General features: G+C 46.6%; 1 protein-coding gene across 1 annotated transcript in view; it reads left to right on the top strand.

Moving 5' to 3' along the window:
• Nucleotides 1-18,258, top strand: part of SSH2 (slingshot protein phosphatase 2) — a 155,477-nt gene that overhangs the window by 941 nt on the left and 136,278 nt on the right. The gene's annotated exons all lie outside the window — the stretch shown is intronic.

An 18,258-nucleotide genomic window follows, 5' to 3' on the forward strand; every position in this document is an offset into this window, starting at 1 on the left:
AAATTGATTCACGAAATGCGATTTGTGATGGTACAGGTAGTCCTCGACCTTCCGACAGTTCGTTTAGTGACCGTCTGAAGTTACAACGGCGAGTGAAAAAAAAAAAGCGACTTGGGTGACTCACCCTGACAACTGGTTTGCAGTCATGGGATCCAAAATTTGGACGCTGGGTGACGGGTTCATATTTATGACGGTCGTAGCGTCCCGGCGGAGGGGGGTGTCACACGATCGCCAGGATCACGTGGTCACCATTTTGCGACCTTCTGACGAGCAAAGTCAGTGGGGGAAGCCAGATTCACTTAACAACCGGGTTACTATTGTACAGCGGTGACTCACTTAACAAATGTGGCAAGAAGAGGACCCAGTTTGTGGGGGCAATAAGCTGACTTTGTATAAAATATACAAAAGTATGAAGGCTATTGCTTAACGCATTGTAAGCCGCCCTGAGTCTCCGGAGAAGGGCAGCATATAAATCAAATTAAAAAAAAAAAGAGTTGTAACTCACTTAACAAATTTCTCAGTTAGCAACCTCAATTCTGGGCTCGGTTGTGGGTCGTACGTCGAGGACTACCTGTATCTTATGATTTATGATCTGTGACCTATCACTTTTGTTGCTTGTACGTGCACTGAGAGCCTATGCACCGGAGACAAATTCCTTGTGTGTCCAATATCATACTTGGTCAATAAAGAATATTCCTATTTTGTTTTAACAAAATAAAAAAAAAAACCTCGGGGAGTTTGGGTTGCAGAGAGAGAGAGGGTTTTTTGTCTTCGGTCTGTTGGGAGGAGAGAAGGAGCAGGGTTTCTGAGGGACGTGCAGAGCGGCAGCTGCATAGGAAATGCCCCATTTCCCTTTCCTCCCTGCTTTGGAAAAAGATTCAGCCTGGTTGGAAGGCAGGGAGTGAGTGAGGAACTGAAGGGATGTTTAAAGAGCTCCCTGAGGAGGGGTGCCTGGCTGAAGTTTTCTGGGGCTGGTGCTAAGCAAGCAATGGGCCTCATCCCTTGGATATGGCACCACCAGGAGTGAAGGCTAGACTGGAAGTTATTATTTTATTTGTATCCTGCCTGTGTCATTTTTACAAGAGTTGAAGGCGGTGAACGTACGTAGCACACATTCGTCTTCCTGTTTTCCCCTCTGAAGTCTGTTGGGCTGACAGAGAGTGACTGGCTCAAGTCACCGAGCCAGATCTTATGCCTGAGGCAGGACTAGAACTCACCGTCTCCTGGTGATTGACTCAATCAACCGGCTTTCCTGTCTAAGGCGGGACTAGAACTCACTGTTGTTCTGCTGATTGTGTCACAGGGTGGGATTAGAATTCCCGGTCGCCTGGTGATTGGCCCGAAGTCGCCCAGCCACTTTCATGGCTAAAATGGGAGTAGAACTCACCATCTCCTGGTGATTGACTCAAAGTCAACCAAACAGCTTCCATGCCTACGGTCGGACTAGAACTCACTGTTGCCTGGTGTTTGGTCCAGTCACCCAACCTGCTTCCATGCCTAAGGTGGGACTACAACTCATTGTCATCTGGTGTTTGGCCCAAAGTCACCCAGCCTGCTTCCATGCCTACGGTCGGACTAGAACTCACCGTCTCCCAGTTTCCTTGCTCTCCAGTTGGAAATAGCACCCAAGGAGAACTTAGTGGGTAAACCCTTGGCAGGCTCTACAGTTGCTAAGAAGGCCACCTGGGTGTCATCGGAAGTTGCCCTAGGCTTAGAACAGTGTTTCTCAACCTTGGTAGCTTGAAGATGGGTGGACTTCAACTCCCAGAATCCCCCAGCCAGCGCTGCTGACTGGGGGATTCTAGGAGTTGAAGTCCACCCATCTTCAAGCTACCAAGGTTGAGAAACACTGGCTTAGAGGGACCCGTTGTCAGCGCTTCGACACTGGCATAGAGAGCAGAGGAGAGAGAGAGAGATAAGCTCTGAACTTTTGCCTGCTGAATCCCTTTGAAGTCGGGTTGTCGTGGAAATGACGGGGGGAGACATTCCTGGGAAATGACGAGACAAGAAGTCTGAAGAATGACTTGGAAGACAGCCAATGAGAAGCAGAGATTTGGGGATCGGAAAGGGAGGGATTGGGGGGGCAAAAGGTCAGTCTTGTCCGCATCGAGTCATGATCCGGTGGCTGTGCTCAATTAAAGAAAAGATTTCCTTAAAAGATTGGCAGTTTCGAAATTCATTTATTTTGAGATAGCATCGAAGTCTGACACCCGTTCTCATTTTTCTAAGCTCTTAAAAAAAGACACACGCTTCAACAAAATATCACAAGAAACGTTTGCTTCTTTTCGAGGAGATGTCAGGCTGGACCACGCCATGCAAATGAATGAATAAACGCCACAGGAACAGAAGGCTTAACAAATAAGGGTGGTGGAAGCTGCTAAATATTTATTTAACCGCATTTGCACACCACCTCTGCGCGGCTGAGCGTGTTGTCTACACAAGCAAATAAACTAAAATCAGTAGCAAGACAAAAAAAAACAGGAACCGGTGATTGCCGGTAATCACTGCTAAGCGAAGTCCCTGCTAAAGAGGAATCTTTTTAACGTTTTGAATACGGTGCACGACAATATGTGGCATTAAGCTTTCCAAGTTTAGATGGTAAAGAAGAGGATGTATCTCTTGCTAATTTTGTTTTTCCTCCATAGTGTTAACTGCCAGCTTGCACCTGGAGAGCTGTCTCTTGCTGTAGGGTGTATCTGTGTCGCTATTTTGCAGTGCTCTGTAATCTAAAAGCTGCTGGGTTTCTGGTTTTTTTTTTAGGTGGTGCTAGCAAGAATAAGCCCTAGTAGAAAAGGAACAGAGAATAGCATGTTAACCGTGTGCTTCTGCAGCATTTCCTCAACAGGATCTTGTTCAGTTGAATAGGGACTATTTTTCTGCAAACCTCCTTCAGGTTTTAATTATGTATTTATTTATTTATTGGTTCGATTTATATGCCGCCCTTCTTCGGAGACTCAGGGTGGCTTACAATGCTCTTAAGCAATAGCCTTCATACTTTTGTATATACCTGCTTAGTAGGGCTTTCGGGTCCCCCCCAAGCGGTGTTCTTTTTTTATACAAAGTCAGCTTATTGCCCCCACAATCCGGGTCCTCATTTTACCCACCTTGGAAGGATGGAAGGCTGAGTTAACCTTGAGCCTGGTGAGATTCGAACTTGCAGTAATTGCAGGCAGCTGGTGTTACTTAACAGCACTTTAATCTGCTGCGCCACCAAGGCTCTATTGGAATTGGAATACTTAGAATTAGAATGGGAATTAGAATTAAGAGTTAGAATTATTAGATTTAGAATTATTAGAATTAGAATAATTGGAATTAGAACTGGAATTAGAGTTAGAGTTAGAAGAATTAGAATAATTAAAATTAGAATTGGAATTGGAGTTAGAATTATTAGAATTAGAATAGAGCTGGAAGGGACCTTGGAGGTCTTCTAGTTCAACCCCCTGCTCAAGCAGGAGACCCTATACCCGTGATGGCGAACCTATGCCACGCAGAGCCTTCTCAGCCAGCTAATTTTCGGATTTCCGAGGCACGCATGCATGCCAACCAGCTGGTCATTGGGTTTCCGGTGCTCTTGCGCACACCTTCCGGTTTGGGCACTCTGTGCCGAAAAGATTTGCCATCACTGCCCTATGCCATTTCAGGCAGGTGGCTGTCCAGTCTCTTCTTAAAAACCTCCAGTGATGGAGCACCCACAACTTCTGGTGGCAGGTTGTTCCACTGCTTAATTGTTAAGGAAATTCCTCCTTCGTTCCAGGTTGCTTCTCTCCTTGATAAGTTTCCATCTGTTGTTTCTTGTCCTTCCTTCAAGGTGCTTTGGAGAAGAGGTGGACCCCCAACTCCTCTTTGGGGCAGCCCCCTCAAATACTGGAATTCTGCTGTCACGTCGCCCCCAAGTCCTTCTTTTCTCTAGACTGGCCAAACCCAAATCCTGCAATTCTGTTCTTTCTTCTTCGTATGTTTTAGTCTCCAGGCCTTTAAATCATCTCAGTTGCTCTTCTCTGCACTTCTTCCAAAGTCTCAACATCTTTTTTTTTAATTGGTGACCAAAACGGGATGTGGGATTCAAGGTGTAGCTTTGAAAAATAAGTTGACCCCCAACTCTTCTTTGTGGCAGCCCCCCAAATACTGGAAGACTGGTCTCATGTCCCCCCTATTCCTCCTTTGCATTAAACTAGACATCCCCCCTTCCTGCAACGGTTCTTCGTATGTTTTTGTCTCCATATGTTTTAATCATTTCAGTTGCTCTTCTCTGCGTTCGATCCAAGGTCCTTGGTAGTACAGTGGTCTAAAGCATCCTGTTATTAACACAGCTGCCTGCAATTACTGCAGGTTCGAATCTCTCCAAGGCTCAAGGTTGACTCAGCCTTCCATCCTTTCTAAGGTAGGTGAAATGAGGACCCAGTTTGTGGGGGCAATAAGCTGACTTTGTATAAATATACAAAAGGATGAAGGCTATTGCTTAACGCATTGTAAGCCGCCCTGAGTCTCCGGAGAAGGGCGGCATATAAATCAAATTAAAAAAAAAAAAAAAGGTCATTCAGCCTCCGCTACTTGCCCCCAATTTGCCTTTTTCCGTATTAGTTTTTCGGCTGTTTATCTTGGTGGAAAAACTTGCATTCGAGGCCCGTGCCTGGCTCTCGCCAGAAGAAATTCTGAGAACACATGGGTTTGGGTTTTTTTTGCAAAACATGTGTGTTTACGTCCTTCGGATTTGGGATTCTGCGTACGGCTTTTATTTTCAGTGGGGCCAGCCAAGAGATCAGCAGCCCCCCCCCGAGCCAAATCTGTCCCACGGCGGGCGTTGAAACATCTGTTATTGTTCGGAAGGAGGCGAACCAACAGCTGGACGGAGCGGAGTGTTTTCCAGGCCCTGGGTCAGGAAGGACAGGAGGCGGCCCGTGACGTGACCTGCCAGATCCTTGGCTATCTTGTCTAAAGGGAGGAGATGACCCAGCCGCCATAGCTGGTTTCATAACCGTCGCAAAGCAGTACGCTGGCAAAAAAAAAGGGGGGGGGGCTCAGGAGGCAATGAAGCCACCAGTTCGAGATTCCTACTTATAGTTATGTTTTATGTGGCTTCTCTGCGTGATTTTAAGATTAGGACATCGAATGGATGTGGTGGCTCAGTGGCTAAGACGCTGAGCTTGTCGATCAAAAGGTCGGCAGTTCAGCGGTTCGAATCCCTAGTGCCGCGTAACGGGGTGAGCTCCCGTGACTTGTCCCAGCTTCTGCCAACCTAGCAGTTCGAAAGCAGGTAAAAAATGCAAGTAGAAAAATAGGGACCCCCTTTGGTGGGAAGGGAACAGCGTTCCGTGAGCCTTTGGCGTTGAGTCATGCCGGCCACATGACCACGGAGACGTCTTCGGACAGCGCTGGCTCTTCGGCTTTGAAACGGAGATGAGCACCGCCCCCTAGAGTCAGGAACGACTAGCACATATGTGCGAGGGGAACCTTTACCTTTACCTTAAGATTAGGGGTTTTTTTTTCATTCTACAGTAGAGGTAGTCCTTGACTTACAACAGTGAACTGTTCCAACGGCAATGAAAAATGTGACTTAGGACCTCTTTTCGCAGTTGCGGCCTTTGTAGCATGCCCGTGATCGAGCGATCAAAATTCAGAGGCTTGGCAACTGGTTCACAGTTATGACGGTCGCAGCGTCCCCAGGGTCACGCCGTCCCCTCTTCGTGACCTTCTGACAAGCAAAGTCAGTGGGGAAGGCGGATTCACTTGAGAAGCGTGTCGCTAAATTTGACTCGCCTGCAGCGATCTGCTTTAGAACCAGGGTGGATAAAAATCAATATTTTTTTTAAAAAAATCAAAAAAATCGGATTTTTTTTATTTAAATCGGATTTTTTTTATTTTTATCGAATTTATTTTAATAAAAAACTTTTGGGGTAACAATCTATCGTAAGATAGTTTCCTATTTAAGATACATAAATAATTTAGTTTATTCAGCATGAAATGGAGCTTAGTTACGTAGCAGGAGGCTGTATATTCTGCAACACTGGGACTATCGGTGAGTCAACGGTGGGTCAAAGGAGGAGCAGAGAAAAATTAGGATTTAAATCGAGTTGATTTAAATCAAGCCTTTTTACTAGGGATTTAAGTCATGATTTAAATTGTGATTTAAATCAACTCGATTTAAATCAAATCCACCCTGTTTAGAACGGTGGCAAGGAAGGTCCTAGAACGGGGCGAAACTCACTCAACAAACGTCTCGCTTAGCAGCCTAAATTTTGGGGCTCAGTTGTGGTGGTAGGACAGGTGGACCATACCTGTGCTTTTAAGAGTCTTAGCCGGGCTAAGGTTGGCTGAGCAGCCTTCCCTAACCGGGTGTCCTCAGGTGTGTCACCGCTCAGAACTCCCTGCGGGCCGGAGACCACAGCTGGCTAGGAAGCACCTGGGAGGCAAAAGGAGATAAGAGACGAGGCAATAAGGATGAGTGGCAGGAGGTGCAGATCCGAAGTCATCGTAACCAGGTGGGAACAGGCAGCCCTCTGCCTGCACCTTGCTGAGTCTCCGGCAGGTGTTGGGTCTCCTTGGCAGGTTGCAGGTGCCTCGTCTCATTTCGGGAATGGCCAGAAAGCAGGTGCTCCTGCACCCTCTGGCAGCAGCCTCCCAGCCTCTCTGTCTCCTTCCCTTTCTGAGCCTGGAGGAAGGAAGGAGGGAGGGAGGGAGAGACGAAGGAGAGAAGGAACAGTGAAGAAGGAAGGAAGGGAAAAAATGAGGGAGGGAGGGTGGGAGGAGTGAAGAAGGAAATAAAGAGGTAGGTTTCCCTCTTTCCCTGAAAATAAGACCTCCCCCGATAATAAGCCCAATCGGGCTTTTGAGTGCATGCGCTAAAATAAGCCCTCCCCGAAAATATTTAACTGCACGTGCAGCCATTCCCTGCCATTTCCTCTGGTTAGGGTTAGGGAGACAGAGCTGGAAATCAGGTAAGACGGTAAGAGGAGCCCCGTCTTGCTCCACGCGCCCCAAAATAATAAGACCTCCCCGAAAATAAGGATAAGCACTTATTTCGGGGTTCAAAAAATATAAGACAGGGTCTTATTTTGGGGGGAACATAGTAGGAAAGAAGCAAGGAAAGAAAGGGTGGCAGGCAGGGAGAGAGGGAGAAAGAAGGAGAGAGAGGGAGGGAGAGAGGGAGAAAGAAGGAGAGAGAGGGAAGGGGTAGGAGGAAGGAAGGAAAGAGGAAAGAAAGAAAGAAAAAAGAAGGGAAGGAAGGGTGGCAGGTAGGGAGAGAGGAAGAAAGAAGGAGAAAGAGGCAGGGAGAGAGGAAGAAAGGAGAGAGAGGGAGGTGGTGGGAGGAAGGAAAGAGGAAAGAAAAAGAAAAAGGAAAGGAAGGAAGGAAGGAAGGAAGGGTAGCAGGCAGGGACAGAGGAAGAAAGAAGGAGAAAGAGGCAGGGAGGGAGGAAGAAAGAAGGAGAGAGAGGGAGGGAGGTGGAGGAAGGAAAGAGAAAAGAAAGAAAAAAAAGGAAAGGAAGGAAGGGTGGCAGGCAGGGAGAGAGGAAGAAAGGAGAAAGAGGCAGGGAGAGAGGAAGAAAGAAGGAGAGAGAGGGAGGTGGTGGGAGGAAGGAAGGAAAGAGGAAAGAACGAAAAAGGAAAGGAAGGAAGGAAGGGTAGCAGGCAGGGACAGAGGAAGAAAGAAGGAGAAAGGCAGGGAGGGAGGAAGAAAGGAGAGAGAGGGAGGGAGGTGGTAGGAGGAAGGAAAGAAAAAAGGAAAGGAAGGAAGGAAGGGTGGCAGGCAAGGAAAGAGGAAGAGAGAAGGAGAAAGGGAGGGAGGGAGGTGGAGAGAAAAACGGAGGAAGGAAGGAAAGGGGAAGGAAGGCAGAGGAAAGAAGAAAAAGGAACAGGGAAAGGAAGGAAGGAAGACAGGGAGGGAGGGAGGAAGAAGGTAGAAGGAGAAAATGGAGGGAGGGAGGAAGAAGGGAAGGCAAGAGGGAGGAAGAAAAAAGAAAGGGACAGGGAAAGAAAGGAAGGATGGTAAGAAAAGAGGAAGGAAGGAAGGAGGGAGGGAAGCCTTTCCCTTGAGCCGCTGTTCTGCCATCATGGAATTAAAGCCTCCTTTTTCTCTATCTCCGGCATCATTTCGAAAGCGTCCTGATGACCTCCATATATCCCTCCTTCCCTCCAGGGAGCAACCCCCTCCCCATTCCTCACGACGACCCCGTTAGGTGGGCTAAGAGCTGATAACCGGACGGGGTAGGCCCGGCCTTCGTTTTTTTTTTCCCCCTACTCTCCCTCCCTTCCTCCGTCCCCGGTCCCCTCGCCATCCGCATGCCAAGTCGTGCACGGAGCTCAGGCTGCCAGGTGTGGTGCCAACCTGGTCCGAACGGGAGGGGCATCCGAGCGAGACCCCGCGCTAGGCAACCTGCTGAGATGTGAGCTGGCATCTTCTTGGCTTCCCACCGTTGGCTCTCCAACCCCAGGAAAAAAAAAAAGATATTTTTTTTCCCCTCCAGACTTCTAGAGCATCGTTTTTTTCCTGCATCGCTCAGGTCTGTGCCATTGCCATAAGCCTTTTATTCAACCGTCTTTAATGCAGTGGGTGAGTGGGCAGCTCTGGCCCCCTTTACGACTGGCGGACTTCAACTCCCAGAATTCCTGAGCCAGCCATCCTCCCTCCCTCCCTCCCTCCTTCCCTCCTTCCTTCCTTTCTCAGGAAACCCAACACCTTCCTTCCCTCCCTCCTTCTCTCCTACAGTAAACTCAAGACCCTTCCTTCCTTCCTTCCTTCCTTCCTTCCTTCCTTCCTTCCTTCCTTCCTTCCTTCCTTCCTTCCTTCCTTCCTTCCTTCCTCAGGAAACTCAACCCCTCCCTCCCCCCTTCCCCCTCCCTCTTTAGCTCCTACAGTAAACTCAAGACCTTCCTTCCTTCCTCCCTCCCTTTTTTCTCTCCTCTTCCCTCCCTCTCCCCTTCCTTCCTACTGTAAATTCAAGCACCTTCCCTCCTTCCTTCCTTCCTTCCTTCCTTCCTTCCTTCCTTCCTTCCTTCCCCAGGAAACTCAACCCCTCCCTCCCCCCTTCCCCCTCCCTCCTTAGCTTCTACAGTAAACTCAAGACCTTCCTTCCTTCCTCCCTCCCTTTTTTCTCTCCTCTTCCCTCCCTCTCCCCTTCCTTCCTACAGTAAACTCAAGACCTTCCCTCCCTCCTTCCTTCCTTTTTCCTTCCTTTTCCTTCCTTCCTTCCTTCCTTCCTTCCTTCCTTCCTTCCTTCCTTCCTCCCTCCCTCCCCTCTTTCTCTCCCCTCCCTCTCCCCTTCCTTCCTACAGTAAACTCAAGACCTTCCCTCCCTCCTTCCTTCCTTTTTCTTCCTTCCTTCCTTCCTTCCTTCCTTCCTCCCTCCCCTCTTTCTCTCCTCTTCCCTCCCTCTCCCCTTCCTTCCTACAGTAAACTCAAGACCTCCCTCCCTTCCTTCCTTCCTTTCCTCCCTCCTTAGCTCCTATAGTAAAACCTTAACCCTTCCTTCCTTCCTTCCTTCCTTCCTTCCTTCCTTCCTTCCTTCCTTCCTTCCTTCTTCCATCCCTCCCTCCCTCTCCTCCCTTCTTTCCTCCATCTCTTGCTCCTCCCTCCCTCCCTCCCTCCCTCCTTATCCTTCCTTCCCCTTAAAACCCCTATTTTACCGGCTGAAGGGAAGGCTGGGTATAAATCTGACAAATCCAGCAAGACAACCTGCGTAAAACGTCTGAATGTTTGTACTGCTTGGATTCCCCTCTCCTCCCCTTCCTCAGGAAGTGCGGCCGCAGCCTTTGTGGTGGGGCTTCTGTCATCCGTGCAACCTGAGCTGGCAGGTGCTCGTCCCCCGCAGGCAGCCCAGGGAGGGGTTCTCCAGCCATCTGCTTGCCGGGGGGGGGGGGGATGTTGCAGCTGAGCCATGAAAGGTGTTTTCAAGCCTCCTGGCTTAGTTTGGTTTCTGGCTCGCCGTCTGGGAAGCAGGAGGCAACTTGACTTGACTTGAAGTGTGTGGTGGCAGCCCGAAAAAGCCAACGCAATCCTAAATTGCATGAACAGAGGGATGGAATCAAGATCAAGGGAGGTACTAATACCACTCTATAAAGCCTTAGTCCTTACACCTAAGAGTACTGCATCCAGTTTTGGTCATCACACTATAAAAAAGATGTGGAGACTCTAGAAAGAGTGCAGAGAAGAGCAAGAAAGAGGATTAAGGGACTGGAGGCTAAAAGATACGATGAACGGTTGCAGGAAGTGGGCATCATGGCTAGTCTATTGAAGAGAAGGACCAGGGGAGACAGGAGAGCATCTTCCAATATTGGAGGGGCTGCCCCAGAGAGGAGGAAGGGGGTCAGGCTATTCTCCAAAGCAAAAGGAAGGAAGGAAGGAGGGAGGGAGGGAGGGAAGGAAGGAAGGTGGAAGGGAGGGAAAGAGAGAGAGAGAGAGAGAGAGAGAGAAAGAAAGAAAGAAAGAAAGAAAGAAAGAAAGAAAGAAAGAAAGAAAGAAAGAAAGACATCTGAATGAACCATAGATGGACAGAAGACATGGCTGGTCTAGTGAAGAGAAGGACCAGGGGAGACAGGAGAGCATCTTCCAATATTTGAGGGGCTGCCCCAGAGAGGAGGAAGGGGGCCAAGCTATTCTCCAAAGCACCCGAAGGCCAGACAAGGAATAAAGGATGGAAACTGATCAAGGAGAGATTCAACCTGGAAATAAGGAGGAATTTCCTGACAGTGAGGACAATTAATCCATGGAACAGAAGTTGCCTTCGGAAGTTGTGGGAGCTTCATCCCTGGAAGCTTTCAAGAAGAGGCTGGACTATCCTCTATCAGAAAGGGTGTAGGGTCTCCTTGCTTGGGTGGGGGATTGGACTAGATGACCTCCAAGGTCCCTTCCAACTCTGTCATTCTGTAAAAAAGATGTTGAGATGCTAGAAAAAGTGCAGAGGAGAGCAACCAGGATGATTAAGGGACTGGAGGATAAAACCTACGATGAACGGTTGCAGGAACTGGGCCTGGCTGGTCTAGTGAAGAGAAGGACCAGGGGAGACAGGAGAGCATCTTCCAGTATTTGAGGGGCTGCCCCAGAGAGGAGGAAGGGGGTCAAGCTATTCTCCAAGGCCCCTGAAGGCCAGAGAAGGAAGAATGGATGGAAACTGACCAAGGAGAGATTCAACCTGGAAATAAGGAGAATTTTTCTGACAGTGAGAACAATCGACCGATGGAACAGAAGTTGCCTTTGGAAGTTGTGGGAGCTTCATCCCTGGAGGCTTTCAAGAAGAGACTGGGCTGCCCTCTATCAGAAAGGGTGTAGGGTCTCCTTGCTTGGGTGGGGGGTTGGACTAGATGACCTCCAATGCCAGAGGAATCGGGGTCTCCTTCTAAAAACTCACCTCTGCCTTTCTGGTAAAGACCATCTCCAGCCTCCCTCACTCTATGCTGTGGATAATGGGCCTTCTGTCTCTTGGGATCCTCTCTGGGTAGACGCTCCTCACCATTTCTGTCCCCGATTCCTCTGGCATTTTGATCAATTGATCTGATCGATCAGCTTCCCATCAGCTGCCAGATGGCCTCAAGTGGACTTGGGAAGCTGACCGGGTTATAAAAATCCAGTTATTTTGTCTTGGTGGATTATTTACCTAGGTCAAAATTAAACTATGGTGGTTTGGTTTGTGGAATGCATGATATATAGGACATCATAATTGTGGGGTTTTTTTTAACCAAAAATCTTAGCTCGGTGTGTTGCATGAATGCAATCCGTTCCTCTCGTCGCTGCTTTGAATTGTCTGTCTTCACTAGATGGTGTGGGAAATAAACCGGGTTTCTGGGTTTGATAAACTGGGTTTGATCTGTTTTTGTCCCTACTTTTCGAGCAAGTCACTCACCTTGAACAAGGGAAGATGGGAGCTGTTGGGTCCTTTTCTGACACACCTTTTCTTCAAAGGCAGCAGCTTTTATGAGCTGCCAATCACTTAAATCTGATGCAATAAAGTTTGGACTACTGGTTAAACCTCCAGGCTAGAAACCAGGAGACAGTGAGTTCTAGTCCCGCCTTAGGCATGAAAGCTAAGTGACTTTGAGCCAATCACCAGGAGAGGGTGAGTTCTAGTCCCGCCTTAGGCATGAAAGCTAAGTGACTTTGGGCCAATCACCAGGAGACGGTGAGTTCTAGTCCCGCCTTAGGCATGAAAGCTAAGTGACTTTGGGCCAATCACCAGGAGACGGTGAGTTCTAGTCCTGCTTTAGCTATGAAAGCTGGCTGGGTGCCTTTGGGCCATTCACCAGGAGGTGGTGAGTTCTAATCCCACTTTAGGCATGAAAAGTGACTGGGTGACTTTGGCCCAATCACCAGGAGAAAGTGAGTTCTAGTCCCACTTTAGGCATGAAATCCAGCAGGGTGATTTTAGTTCAGTTTCACTTTCAGTTTTATTAAATTTTTATACCGCCCTTCTCCCGGGGGGACTCAGGGCGGTGTACCGCCAAGATAAAACCCACAACATAAAAGTTAAAAACAACTTAAAATTATTAAATAGTTTTGGCCGACCATCTAAAATACAACAACCCATTAAGCCAGTCCCTCTCTCTTAAAAAAAAAGGTATTTTATAAGTTTGCCACATAGAAAATAAAACCGGCTAGAGACTAAAGTAGGGTTGAAATAGCATTTTTTATTTATTTATTTATTTATTTATTTATTTATTTATTTATTTATTTAATTTATATACCGCCCTATTCCTGAGGGACTCAGGGCGGTGAACAGCGAACGATAAAAATACACGTCATACAAACGTTAATTAAAAAAACCAATTAAAATATACTAAACACTCTGGTCCTAGATAATTCAAGACAAAATTTTGATGTTATATTTCGTTTACCGGATCGTCCTTTCGGAGCAAGGGCTTGCCAAAATCAGGAGCCGGGAAGGGAGGGAGAGCTTTTTTTTTTTTCAACTGATCATTTTTATTTAAAATAAAGAACTCCGAAGCTGCAACAGCACCGGTTCCATTAGAGCAGTGTTTCTCAACCTTGGAAGCTTGACGATGGGTGGACTTCAACTCCCAGAATCCCCCAGCCAGCGCTGCTGGCTGGGGGATTCTGGGAGTTGAAGTCCACCCATCGTCAAGCTTCCAAGGTTGAGAAACACTGCATTAGAGGCATCAAGTAGCCAGACTGAGTTGATGAAAACTTGTCAAGAAAAACAGCTTCTGCTTTCGGATAGAACTTCTTAGTTGGGAAAAATCTTTCCGTGACCACCTTGGACAAACATCTTCTGGACACTTCAGCCGCCTGAAATATTTTCCCCTCTACCTGTTTGGCTCCTTTGTTTGGGAAAGGTGCGTTTCTGATTCTTACGAGCAGTTAACGGGCGGTCCTCGACTTACGATGGTTCATTTAGGGACCGCTCAAAGTTACCAGTCGTAAGGTTGCCAGGTGTCCACTATTTGAGCGGACAGTCCCGTTTTTTTCACATTATGTTCACTATTTTTTTTTCTTTCACAAAATAGTGGACATTTTTTTTTTTTATTCGAAAGCCTTATGATTGTATATTTTTTTAAATATTTCTCAACGTTGTCCTGAAATTAAAGAATTATTCTTTATTGATCAAAGCTGCGCAGTCAAATGAAAAATACACACGACAGCAAAGTAAAATGTAATTTAATATTTTGCATATTATTATAATGTATTTGATGTTTTGAATTTTAAGTAAAGTTTTGAAGTGATTATTTTAATACGTGTTAAAATGTTTGTAAGAAAATATATGATTTAATTGTAATTTTTTTTTTATTTTTTTACTACTTAAACACCCCCCACCCCCCCGCTTGTCCGCTATTTTTTGGAAGCAGACCTGGCAGCCCTAGTTACCACGGCACTGAAAAACGTGTCTGAGGACCGTTTTCCACACTTACGACCATTGATCGTGGGGTGGCCATCTGACGCTTGGCAACTGATTCGTATTTATGACGGTCGCAGTGTTGCGGGGTCCCCATTTGCAACCTTCTGACAAGCAAAGTCAGTGGGGGGGGAAGCCAGATTCACTTAACGACCGTGTGACTCACTTAACCACTGTAGTGATTCACTTAGCAACGGTGGAAAAAAAAAGGGCGTCCAATGGGTTAAAACTCACTGAACAATTGCTTCGCTTAGCAACAGAAACGTTGGGCTCAATTATGGTCATAAGTCGAGGACTACCTGTAAATGAACATGTGAATGTTTTTAAAATGTTATCTAATTTTAGGTTCTATTTAATTGGGCCAAACTATGTTATAATAATAATTTTAATTAGCAATTTTATGATGTTTGTGTATCTATATTTTTCTTGACTGTACACCGCCTTGAGTCCAAGGGAGAAAGGCAGTATAGAAATATAATAAATAAATAAATAAATAATAAATAAATACACACACGTTTCACTTAGCAACATAAATTTGGGGCTCTATTGTCATAAATCAAGGACTTTGCGACCTTTTGACAAGCAAAGTCAGTGGGGGAAGTCAGATTAATGACCGTGTGACTCACTTAACAACTGCAGTGATTCACTTAACGGTGGGAAGAAAAGTCGTCAAATGGGGCAAAACTCACTGAACAAATGTCTCACTTAGCAACATAAATTTGGGGCTCAATTATGATAATAAGTTGAAGACTACCTGCCCTGTACTGTCACTATATTTCTCCCAGTAAGTGATGCTGGTGGAACAGCCCATTCAATCTACTTTTTGCAAAAAGTCTTGTTACAATTCTGTTTTTTTTTTTCATTTTGTGGGTGCTTACCTTCAAATAGAAAACACTCTGTGTGTGTGTGTGTGTGATTGATTGATTTTTACGTAGATTTCTAACTGGTACAAGCCAGGTTTCCCCCAAATCCACAATCCTCCTAAGCTAACATATGTGGCCCCCAGATGTCTGGAGTTTGGCTCCCCAATTCCCCAGTTGGCCAGGGGTATTGCCGAGGAGGAGGAATTTGGGAGTTAAAATCACATCTGGAGGGTGCAGAGTGGATTCTGGCTGCCATCTGCAGCTGGGCTGGATCCTTTCCGCTTTCGAAGGCCAGCCAAGGGACATTTCCCCCCCCCACATCGACTCTTAATTGTTCATCATTTAAAATATGCGGTTTCCATATTTTAATTGCCAATTGCCTCTTGGAGTACTTACCGCGAATGGAAAGACCTATAAATCAACGAATCTGCTTTCATTTGCATATTTTCCTTGTGTGCCAGAGTCATTTAGAGAGGCATTTTCCTGGTAGATTTAGCCATGATTTGTGGCTAATCGGTGATGGATGGCTTACCATTAAAGCCTGGAGTTCTGTAGGAGACGATGCGCGGATGGCTTTAATGGGGCTTAGACAGATTTGTAAAAGAAAAGTCCATCAAAGGCTAATGTACTTAAGCGATGCCATCAGGAGCAAAGACAATTGATCTTTGGGTGGGTATAAAACGAGGACCCAGATTGTTGGGGGCAAGAGGCTGACTCGGTAACCCAGGGGTCCCCAAACTTGGCAGCTTTAAGACTTGTGGACTTCAACTCCCAGAATTCTCCAGCCAGCATAGCTTTAAGACTTGTGGACTTCAACTCCCAGAATTCTCCAGCCAGCACAGCATAGCTGGCTGGAGAATTCTGGGAGTTGAAGTCCACAAGTCTTAAAGCTGCCAAGTTTGAAGACCTCTGCTGTAACTGCTTAGAGAGGGCTGCAAAAGCACCGTAAAGCGGTATATAAGTCTAAGGGCTATTGCTATTGCTATTTGGCTGGCTGGGGATTGGAAGGGTGTGGGGGGGGTCTCACCACCGTCCTGTCAATTGGGTGGGTTTCCTAGCAGGCGGGAACTGGGAGCATTCCTTGAACGGCTCTTTGCCTTGACTTGTTCTGAACTAATTTTCTAATTTATTAAAAGGCCGGAGCTGAGAGGAGCAACCAAGATGCTGAGGGGTTTGGGGGGGGCTGAAATGATGAAGAGAGATTAAAGGAACTGGGTCTGTTTCCCAGCCATTTTAAGAGGGGTGGACTTCCACTCCCAGAATCCCCCAGCCAGAATGCTTTAAGATGGGTGGACTTCCACTCCCAGAATCCCCCAGCCAGCCATGCTTTAAGAGGGGTGGACTTCCACTCCCAGAATCCCCCAGCCAGCAATGCTTTAAGATGGGTGGACTTCCACTCCCAGAATCCCCCAGCCAGAATGCTTTAAGATGGGTGGACTTCCACTCCCAGAATCCCCCAGCCAGCCAGCCAGCCTGGTTTAAGAGGGGTGGACTTCCACTCCCAGAATTCCCCAGCCAGCCAGAATGCTTTAAAATAGGTGGACTCCCGCTTCCAGAATTCCCCAGACAGCAGGATTTAAGAGGGGAGGACTTCCACTCCCAGAATCCCCCAGCCAGCATGTCTGACTGGGGTGTTCTGGGAGTTGAAGTCCATCCGTCTTAAAACGTTTTAAAACCATCCAGACCTGGATGGTTATCCCAAGGAAGAGCCCAGGATGTTTTCTCCACAGTGCCCAGGGATAAGAAAAAGAACCAGTGGAAACTTTGCAGGGGGGGGGGGGATGTCGAAACTCAAATAGGGAGGGCTTTCCTGCCCCCCCCCCCGATTCCACTGGAGCAGCCAGCCCCCTTGAGCTGAGAGGGGTCCATCCCTGGAAGGATGCATACAACACACGTGGAAACACTTTGTTTACGATGGCCTCTCCTGCACAGGGGGCTGGACTACAGGACCTCACGGGTCCCTTCCCAATGGTAGGATTCTGTGGTCGAATCTGTGTGTCAATTTTGGGTAGGCCCCCCCCCTTTCTCCATTAGATTTTGCTTCTGAAAAGAACAGCCTGGGCTTAGAATCTTTGTACTGTGTACAGGTAGTCCTCAACTTACGACCACGATCGAGCCCAAAATTTCCGTTGTTCAGTGAGACATTTCTTAAGTGAGTTTCTCCCCGTTTTACGACCTTTCTTGCCACAGTCGTTAAGTGGGATGACTGCCTTTACATTAGCAACCCCCGGTCGTTCAATGAATCTCATTGACTTGGCTTGTCAGAAGGTCGCAAAATGGGAATCGCGTGACTCCCGGGGGACACTGCGACCGTCATAAATACGAGCCAGCGGCCAAGCGTCCGAATTTTGATCGCGGGACTCAACGGGGACGCTGCTACGGTCGTGAGTGCGAAAAACGGCCATAGAGCACATTTTTCCCGTGCCGTTGTAACTTTCGAACAGTCGCTAAACGGACCGTTGTAACTGGAGGACTACCTGTATTTTGCACTTTCCTGGTAGATTTTTGAGTTTTTAATTTTAAAATATATCTATATATCTATATATTTATATATCTATATCTATCTATCTATCTATCTATCTATCTATCTATCTGTCTGTCTATCTCTATCTATCTATCTATCTATATCTATCTCTATCTATCTATCTATCTATCTATCTATATCTATCTATCTATATCTATCTATCTATCTATATCTATCTATCTATCTATCTATCTATCTATCTATCTATCTATATCTATCTATCTATATCTATCTATCTATATCTATCTATCTATCTATCTATCTATCTATCTATCTATCTATCTATCTATCTATCTATTTCTTTCTATTTCTTTCTTTTTGTTTATCCCTATCCTATCTATCTATCTATCTATCTATGACAGGGGTTCCATTGCCCAACCCCTCCTCTTCTCTTAAATGTTTTCATCTCCGGCATCTTGAGAGCGAAGCAGCAAAACACAATATTTATTTAAAAACTGGCACCTCTGGAGATAAGCATCTGGACAGGGATCAGAAAAAATAGGCTTATATTTAAAAAAAAAAATCACATTGCATCAAAGGCATTGGCTGTGGGATTGAGGAGGTCAAATCGTGACGTTTGCAGGCAAGGTTTTTTTCCTTTAAAAAATAAAAAAAAAGAGGCTTTAGAACAGTGTTTCTCAACCTTGGAAGCTTGAAGATGGGTGGACTTCAACTCCCAGAATCCCCCAGCCAGCAGCGCTGGCTGGGGGATTCTGGGAGTTGAAGTCCACCCATCTTCAAGCTTCCAAGGTTGAGAAACACTGCTTTAGAAGATGCATCCGTGCCAAATTATTATTATTTTTTTTTGCAGGAGCTGCCAGTCGCAAAGGCTTGGTAGAGACTCTCTGTCCACAGGCAGTCTATCTTTGCAAGGCCCAGCCACGGGAGGCTATTAGAATCAGCAGCAACTTGGAAGGGCAGGAATTTAAAATAATAAAAATAAAAATAAAATAGAACTTTTGTGGCTGTGGCCAGTGCCGAGGGGAATAGAAAACTGCTATATCTCGCGAGGATGTAATTTCCCCCCCTTTTT

This window comes from Pantherophis guttatus, chromosome 1 (genome assembly GCF_059756535.1).
Source record: "Pantherophis guttatus breed Tessera chromosome 1, ASM5975653v1, whole genome shotgun sequence".
Classification (NCBI taxonomy): domain Eukaryota; kingdom Metazoa; phylum Chordata; class Lepidosauria; order Squamata; family Colubridae; genus Pantherophis; species Pantherophis guttatus.